This window comes from Gopherus flavomarginatus, unplaced genomic scaffold (assembly GCF_025201925.1).
Source record: "Gopherus flavomarginatus isolate rGopFla2 unplaced genomic scaffold, rGopFla2.mat.asm mat_scaffold_44_arrow_ctg1, whole genome shotgun sequence".
NCBI classification, from domain to species: domain Eukaryota; kingdom Metazoa; phylum Chordata; order Testudines; family Testudinidae; genus Gopherus; species Gopherus flavomarginatus.
The window spans coordinates 2121355-2128873 of record NW_026115088.1 but is presented as its reverse complement, the minus strand read 5'-3'; the positions used below and the strand labels follow the sequence as shown (position 1 = coordinate 2128873).

The 7519-nt window shown below is 54.8% G+C and overlaps 3 non-coding genes across 3 annotated transcripts; all 3 read right to left on the bottom strand.

Moving 5' to 3' along the window:
* Positions 1 to 3312: 3312 nt before the first annotated feature.
* TRNAQ-UUG (transfer RNA glutamine (anticodon UUG)) lies at positions 3313 to 3384 on the bottom strand. The gene has a single exon. It is a non-coding gene; the product is annotated as a tRNA-Gln (tRNA).
* A 2312-nt stretch (positions 3385 to 5696) lies between these two features.
* On the bottom strand, positions 5697 to 5769 carry TRNAF-GAA (transfer RNA phenylalanine (anticodon GAA)). The gene has a single exon. It is a non-coding gene; the product is annotated as a tRNA-Phe (tRNA).
* Positions 5770 to 6693: 924 nt separating this feature from the next.
* On the bottom strand, positions 6694 to 6775 carry TRNAS-UGA (transfer RNA serine (anticodon UGA)). Its single transcript has one exon. It is a non-coding gene; the product is annotated as a tRNA-Ser (tRNA).
* Positions 6776 to 7519: the final 744 nt, after the last annotated feature.

Here is a 7519-nt window from a genome sequence, read left to right as displayed (position 1 = left end):
CAAAACATTCTCAGTGGGGTTAGGAGCTGGTATCAACAAGTGTTGTACTTGGTGGGGTGGATTCTTCTTAAGGCTTCCAGGCAGCATTTGACCCTTTTGTTCGTCCCTGTGTAATAACAGAGCTGATTAAGACTCACTGTAGAGTCTTGCTGCAGACCAACAGATCTGAAATCACTGATCACCAGGTCTGAGCATTAGTCCTGCTTTGGGACAGTGTCTCTCATCCAACAAACTGCCCAGTCTGCGCTAGCAGTGAGGCTCCCTCACTAACACCTGAAATCAGGGAGAGCTGTGTGAAGTGCTGGGACCCAGGGGTGCCTGAACAGGGGCGAACAACACCCCAGGACTTTTAAAAATGGGAGGGCTCTGCCTTGCCACTTTGTAATGACCGTAAGAGTGAGTGAGGGTGGGGAGGGGGCCAAGAGCAGTGAGCGGGAGGAGGGGTCTTGGGGGAAGAGGCAGGATAGGAGTGGAGGTTAGCAGGAGGGGTGTGAGGAGAGGGCTGCCCGCAGCAAGTAATGGGGGTGGGGGCATGCAGGGGAACTGCTCCCTGTCCCAGCTCACCTCTGCTCCATCTTCTCCCCTGAGCACGCTGCCCCCGCTCTAATTCTCCTCCCCTCCCAGGCTTGCCACACTAAACAGCTGATTAGCACCACAAGTCTGGGAGGCGGGAGAAGTGGAGCGGCACCAGCGTGCTCAGAGGAGAAGGCAGAGGGGAGGTGAGCTGGGTTGGGGAGCTGCTGCAGGGGGGGCTGCCTGGCTCTTTGCCATGGCCCCCACCCCTGCTCCGCCCCAGCCCTGCCCCCCCCGCCCCTCCGCCCCTGCACTCACTGCATGGTCCACTCCTCTGGCTCCCAGCCATGCTGCCGGCGAGTGCTGTGGGGCAGTTCCCCTCTCTCCCCAAACTTGGGAGCCAGGGGAGCAGAGCAGGCTGAGGCCCCAGACCTGTGTGTGGGGAAGCAGAGGGGGGCTGGTCCCAGCCTCTGTGGGTGACAGGGGGTTGGCTACTTCCTGCAGGAAGTGGAGTGACCCGGCCCCAGCCTGCTATTGCACAATCCCCAGCCACGCTGCACAGCATGCACCAAGAGGGAGTGGGGGGCCAAGCAGATGATCCAGCACGAGGGGGTCATTCTCATTGGTAGCTGTCTCGTGGCAGTGAGTTCAACAGGCCTTGGCACATGCTGTGTGGGGCAGGAGGTCCTTGTATTTGGAGCAGTGGGAGTGAACTGCGTGCAGTTGTGTCTCTGAGCACAACTGTGAATGTTATGGTGTGTGTGGGGGGGTTATTGTGAGTGTGGCTGGGGGTGTGAATGTTTCTCTCTCTGGGGGTTTGACTAACATGTCCCTCTGGGTGTGTTGTATGTGAGTATTCTTGGGATTGTGTGAGTCCCTTTGTGTGTGTGTGTGTGTGTGTGTGTCACTTGCTGCAGAATACAAAATCCTGCAAAGCCATTTCCTACTGGTTAGCCTAGCAACACACTGATACAGTGTCACAGATGCACACACACACAGAGCAGGGCTCAGCAGAAGGCAGCAGGGACACACACGTCTCCCCTGGGCCAGCTTGCGGTGCCAATCAGCTGTTTAGTGCGACAAGCATAGGAGGGGAGGAGAATTAGAGCGGGGGCGGCGTGCTCAGGGGAGAAAACAGAGCAGAGGTGAGCTGGGACAGGAAGCGGTTCCTCTGCACGCCCCCGCCCTTGTTACTTGCTGCGGGAAGCCCTCTCCCCGCACGCCCCCAAGCCCCCTCCCCAGCTTACCTCCTCTCCACTGCCTCATCTGAGTGTGGCTTTTGGTTCCCCCAACCACTTGGCACCCTAGGCAGCTGACTAGTTCGCCTAGTGGTTGCACCGGTCCTGGACACTGCCTATCAGCAGGATTCCTCCTCCTCCTCCTCAGTAAGATTAAATCTCCGCAGCTAGACAGCTGGTGCATCTGCTGCACCACAGTCTCCCATGCCTGAGCCTCCCTGCCAAAGCCCTGCACCCGGCTCCAGAGAATTAAGTCTCACATCTCACTGGGAACTCGACTTCTTGTGCTCAGAGAGTCTCGGCCCCCCTCAGTAGCTGACCTGAGAAACACAGCGTCTGCAAAAGCAGCAAAGAGTCATGTGGCACTTTATAGACTAACAGACATATTGGAGCATGAGCTTTCGTGGGTGAATCCCCACTTCGTTGGATGCATCAGTGTTTGCCTTTTCCAAAGAAGTGCCTGGAGTGCCTTTTTTTATGTGACCCCGTGGCCTAATGGATAAGGCATCTGATTTCGGATCAGGGGATTGAGAGTTTGAGTCCCTTCGTGGTTGTGCTTGTGCAGCTTTACCTTTGGGCTAAAAGTCCTGCTCCCTTCAGGGCTGAAACCTCTTCTTGGCTGCTCAGGCCAATGCTCTGGCTTCAGCTAGAGCCCTGGGAAGGAGTTGGGGGGAATGGGCATCACAAAGGCTGGGGCAGGAGCCCCAGGTGCTTCCAGTGTAGCCTTTGCCCTTCCTGACTTGCCAAAGAAAATGGGCGGCTGCCCAGGCTAGTGTGTAGAGCAGTTTCCCTCTTCCAAATGTGCGCCAGTCTCTGTGTTTGAGGTGGTTTGCTACATGGAGCCTGGGTGTTTCTCTGCTTCTCGCCAGCTGGAGAAAAGCCTCTTGGGGTAAAATCTCCTGCCCCATGGCAAAAGTGAGCACCTTGAGTGGGAATGGTAAGAGGCCCCACCAGGGGGGCTGGCCCTGCTTTCCTACCTTCTTCGATAACGGTCACAGAGCATCAGCAGCTGCCTCGCATGCTGGTCTGTGGGTGGCCTTCAGTGGGTGTTTGGCATGGCAGGGAGCAGGCTGGCTGAGTGTTTTTGTGCCTGTCTGAAGGCCACACATAGGCATGGTCCTGCCCTCCTCTTGCCCTGTCCTCGGTTGTTGTGTGGCTTTTAAGCCTTCCCTTGGAACTGTCACTGCCAGCCACCTCTGCTCTAGGTGCCCAGAGGAGGAGAGGTGTGCTGGGCTCCAGCCTGGGAAGCCTGGCCCTGGCACTCCTTCCTTTAAATGCCATGTGGGCAAGAGGAAGAGCTGCAGCTACAGGGACCAAAGTTGTGGACATCAGATGAAGCAGCAAGAAACCAAACCATCAGGTCAACCCGCAGGAATCTCTAGCCAGACTGTTAAGTTCTAGGACCCCACCCTATAGCGGCCAGCTGGACCAAAGACCTATCTCCAGTGGGCATCAGTGACCCATGAGGAGGAGAAAAAAACCTTGCTGAAGTTTACCCAGGTAGAAAGTAACTATACACGTTGAGCTCCAAGACTTTGCAGCAAACTACAATATCTGCAGGAGGTCCCACTGAGATTTGAACTCAGATTCCAGGATTCAAAGTCCTGAGTGCTGCCCATTACACCATGGAACCTGCTCCCATTTTGTTTTCTAGACCCCTGTGTCTCTCGGCTGACTGGTTTGCACTCTGCACTTATTGCTTCCCACCAGCGGCTTCCTCTCGCAGGACTCTCTCTCCTCCTCCAGCGACTGTTGTCCTGCACTATGGGATCCGCGGGTCCTGCCCTGAGTCCCCACATCCCCCTGCTTGGTCTCCATTCCCTGCAGGCTGCAAAAATGTCAGGGGAGGACACCCCTCCCTTCACTCGGTGCTCCCGCTCATATCGGCCAGCTGCAGCCTCATCTCATGGAACTCGGGCAGCTGTCACTTGATCCGGTTGTACAGTCACAGGATCACTGGCTCCCCAGCCTGGATGCTCTTGTGGAAATCCCACAGGCAACACTACAGGACTTGGCACCATTGGTTTCTTTGATATTGCGGTGTTTGCCTGACCGCTGGAACAAAGCCGCCAACTCCTCCCTCACCGACTTCCGTCAATCCCTCTGGTTGCCATAGAACCCTCTGATGCTTTCCTGTTCTGCCAACACCGCCAGGCCTCACCCCCCTGCTCCTTTATCTTGCAAGCTCTGGATGTTCAGCTTCCAATGTCCTCTGCCCTGGGTCAGGGACAGGGACAGCTCCAGGCACCAGCGCAGCAAGTGCATGCCTGGGACGGCAAGCTGCAGGGAACAGCCTGCCGGTCACTGTGAGGGTGGCAGTCAGGCTGCCTTCAGCAGCATGCCTGCAGGAGGTCCTCTGGTAATGTGGATGTTGCCTCTCTCCTGATGAAAGGAACCTTTCCAGGAAATGGCCATGGATTCTGGGAATCTGCATGTGTCTGGTGGAGAAGCACCAGGAATCATTTGGCTCCTGGCACACAAGGCAATTTAAAACTGGGTGCCCAGACAGGGGCTTGAACCCTGGATCCTCAGATTAAGAGCTTGATGTGCTACCAACTGAGCTAGTTGAGATCATCTTCCCCGTTCACCACAAGAGCGAGCAGATAGGCAAAAGAGAGGCAAAAAATGTCCCCAGAACCCCTCCTCTTTTTCTGCACAGCCGCTGACTGTCAGCAGGATTACTCCTCCTCCTCCCTTCTGTGCCTCAGTGTGACTAAATCTCCACACCTAGACAGCCGGTCCATCCGCTGCACCCCAATCCCCCATGCCTGAGCCTCCCTTCCAAAGCCCTGCACCTGGCTCCATAGAATTAAGTCTCACGTGTTGCTGGGAACTCGACTTCTTGTGCCCAGAGAGTCTCAGCCCCCATCAGTAGATGACCTGAGAAACACAGTGTCTGCCTTTTCCAAAGAAGTGCTTGGAGGGTCTTTTCTTATGTTACCCTGTGGCCTAACGGATAAGGCGTCTGCGTGTGGATCAGAAGATTGAGGGTTTGAGTCTCTAGGTGGTTGTATTTCTGCAGTTTTACTATTGTGCTGAACGTCCTGCTCCCTTCAGGGCTGGAACCTCTTCTTGGCTGCTCAGGCCAATGCTCTGGCTTCAGCTAGAGCCTGGGAAGGAGTTGGGGGTTGGGTGTCACAAAGGCTGCGGCAGGAGCCCCAGGTGCTTCCAGTCTAGCCTTTGCCCTTCCTGACTTACCAAAGAAAGTGGGCGGCAGCCTGGGCTAGCGTGTGCACCTGTCCCTGTGCTGGAGGGTACTTGCTACATAGCGTCTTGGGAGCCTGGGTGTTTCTCTGCTTCTTGCCAGCTTGGGAAAAGCCTCTTGGGGTAAAATCTCCTGGCCCACAGCAAAAGTGAATACCTTGAGTGGGACCAGTCAGAGGCCCCGCCATGGGGGCTGGCCCTGGGCCCTGCTTTCCTACTATCTTCTGATGTTGGCTACAGAGCATCAGCAGCCGCTCTGCATGCTGGTGACCTTCAGTGGGTGTTTGGCATGGCAGGGAGCAGCCTGGCTGGGTGTTTTTGTGCCTGTCTGAAGGCCACACCTAGATATAGTCCTGCCCTCAGTTGCTCTGTGGCTTTTAAGCCTTCCCTTGGAGCTGTCAGCACCAGCTGCCCAGAGGAGGAGGGGTGTGTGGGGTCACTTTTACAGATGCCCCTTCCTTGGTACTGCTCTTGCTCAGCTGCACAGAAGAGTTTTCATCCCCAACCTCTGCTTAGCAGCCCTCTGGCACCATTCCTGAGGCTGCCCTGCCTCACTTTCTTCCCACCATGTTGGGAAAGACAGCTCTCATCATTAAAGGTCAGATGGGCCAACTAGGGGCAAGTAAGCCCCTTCTGTGTTTTCCTACTGCAGATCCAAAGGTCAGGAACTCACCTTGGGTGGAGGTACTGCTGTGCTCCCAGAGGGCAAGCCATCTCTGCCCAAAGCATAATGACAGGGACTGCCAAAGCCCAAGATTGAACCAGGAACCTTTAGATCTTCAGTCTAACGCTCTCCCAACTGAGCTACTTTGGCAGTCGCATGACAGTATTTTGGCCTGTTGCTTCTCTATCTGGGATGTTTTTGTCAGCAGTCGCACACAAAAAGGACACGAAAAGAATGGCTGCTTCACACCCCCACTGGAGGAACCCGGCGCCCTTAGCTGTGGTGAGTAAGAAGTGTCTGTTAGCTGACAGGGCCTGTCCCCCAGGAGGTGGAATAGTAGCTGCCACCTCACCCTTGGCTCCAGGCTGTGAGAAATGCTCATTGCCTGGCTGCATGGGCGGATGTTGCTCCGTGCTCTGGAGAGCGTCTGTATAGGTCTTTCAACCCCCCGTCTTCAATGAGACAGTCTGGTAAGGTCTCAAGTGTCCCCTCCGGCCTGGCAGCTGAGAGTCTGTGCATACATCAACCCCCCTGCCAGCCCCAGAGCCAGCAGCAGCGCCAGGCCTCCCCCAGCACCACAGGGGCACTCAATGCACTTGCTGTGGGGAAATGGCTCCTTAGTGTCCAGCTGCTAGAGTGAGAGTCAGGAGAGAGCAGTGTCTGGCTCACCTTGTGGGAGAGAAGAGACCTGATGAGTGCGGATCTCCCTCAGCCTCCCCTGCAATGCTGGTCAGTTGTATTGTCACTGTGATAGTCAGTGCTTCCCTTCAGGGCCGGCCTTAGAGGGGTCCGGGGCAAATCCCATGGAGTCACTGACTTGGCTCCTTTCACACACTAGAGAGAGGAGCAGAACCAGGGTTATGGCTGATCTATGGGGCACTAGGTGAGTGGCAGAGGCTACAGGCACTGAGAGTTTGCCTGACACCTCAGGGACACAGGGGGTGGTGGTGTCCCAGGCATCTCTATGAAAGGAGCAGAAGAGGATTTACTTGGGGTGGGGAGAGACTTGAGAGTGTCTCAGGGGGTTGTACACAGGGAATTGCTCGGATAAGATATTGGCTAAAACACAGGCCTCGCTGTGAGCAGGATTTGAACCTGCGCAGAGGAACCCTATTGGATTTCAACTCCAACACCTTAACCACTCAGCCATCACAGCTGAAGTGTAAAGGTGCCCCAATGCCAGAGAAACTGGTAAAGAATCATAATGACCAGGTGTGAAGTCATCTGAACTACAGAATTCCCACCGCAAACCTGGCTCCCAAAGCACAGGGGGGATTTGGGTTTGTTATCTTTGCTTAGCCATGTGCAGTCGCACAGAGAGCGCGTTTAAAAGTCTCCCCTCCCACAGAGCGGGAATAGGAAATGATTCTCAACTTGAAGCCTGATGCGAATGAGGATGTCCGGACCACAGGGCTAGGGACTGACCTTTGCTATAGAAACCAGTGACACACGGAACCAGGCTAAGGAAAATGTTTCCTGGAGTCAATAACTGGATTAGCAGCAGTATTGTGCAGAGAAATGTCTCACAAGAGGAGACAGCACATTGGTGGTTTGGTAGCAGAAGTCACAGCTACAGCAGGGGAGGTCTAGCTTTGGTTTCTGGCCAACAGAGGAAGGAGTTTTATTATCTCCAAATTTCAGTAGAAAAATTCAGACCCAAACTGTGTGTGGTGGGAGTTTCTCTGGTTTCGTTTGTTTTTCTCATTTGAAATGTCCTTGATCATTTTTCTGGGAAAACTATTTGGACAAGGCAAAGGAAGAGTTAGAACAATTACAAATCTCCATGGGAGTAAAGAGGGTCTCTCAGCACCAGGGGAGGGGTGGAGATTTTCATGGAAGGGAGTTGAGGAGATAAATGAGAGGCTTTTGCTCCAGCAAAGGGAGTGGCTTGGGAGTTTCA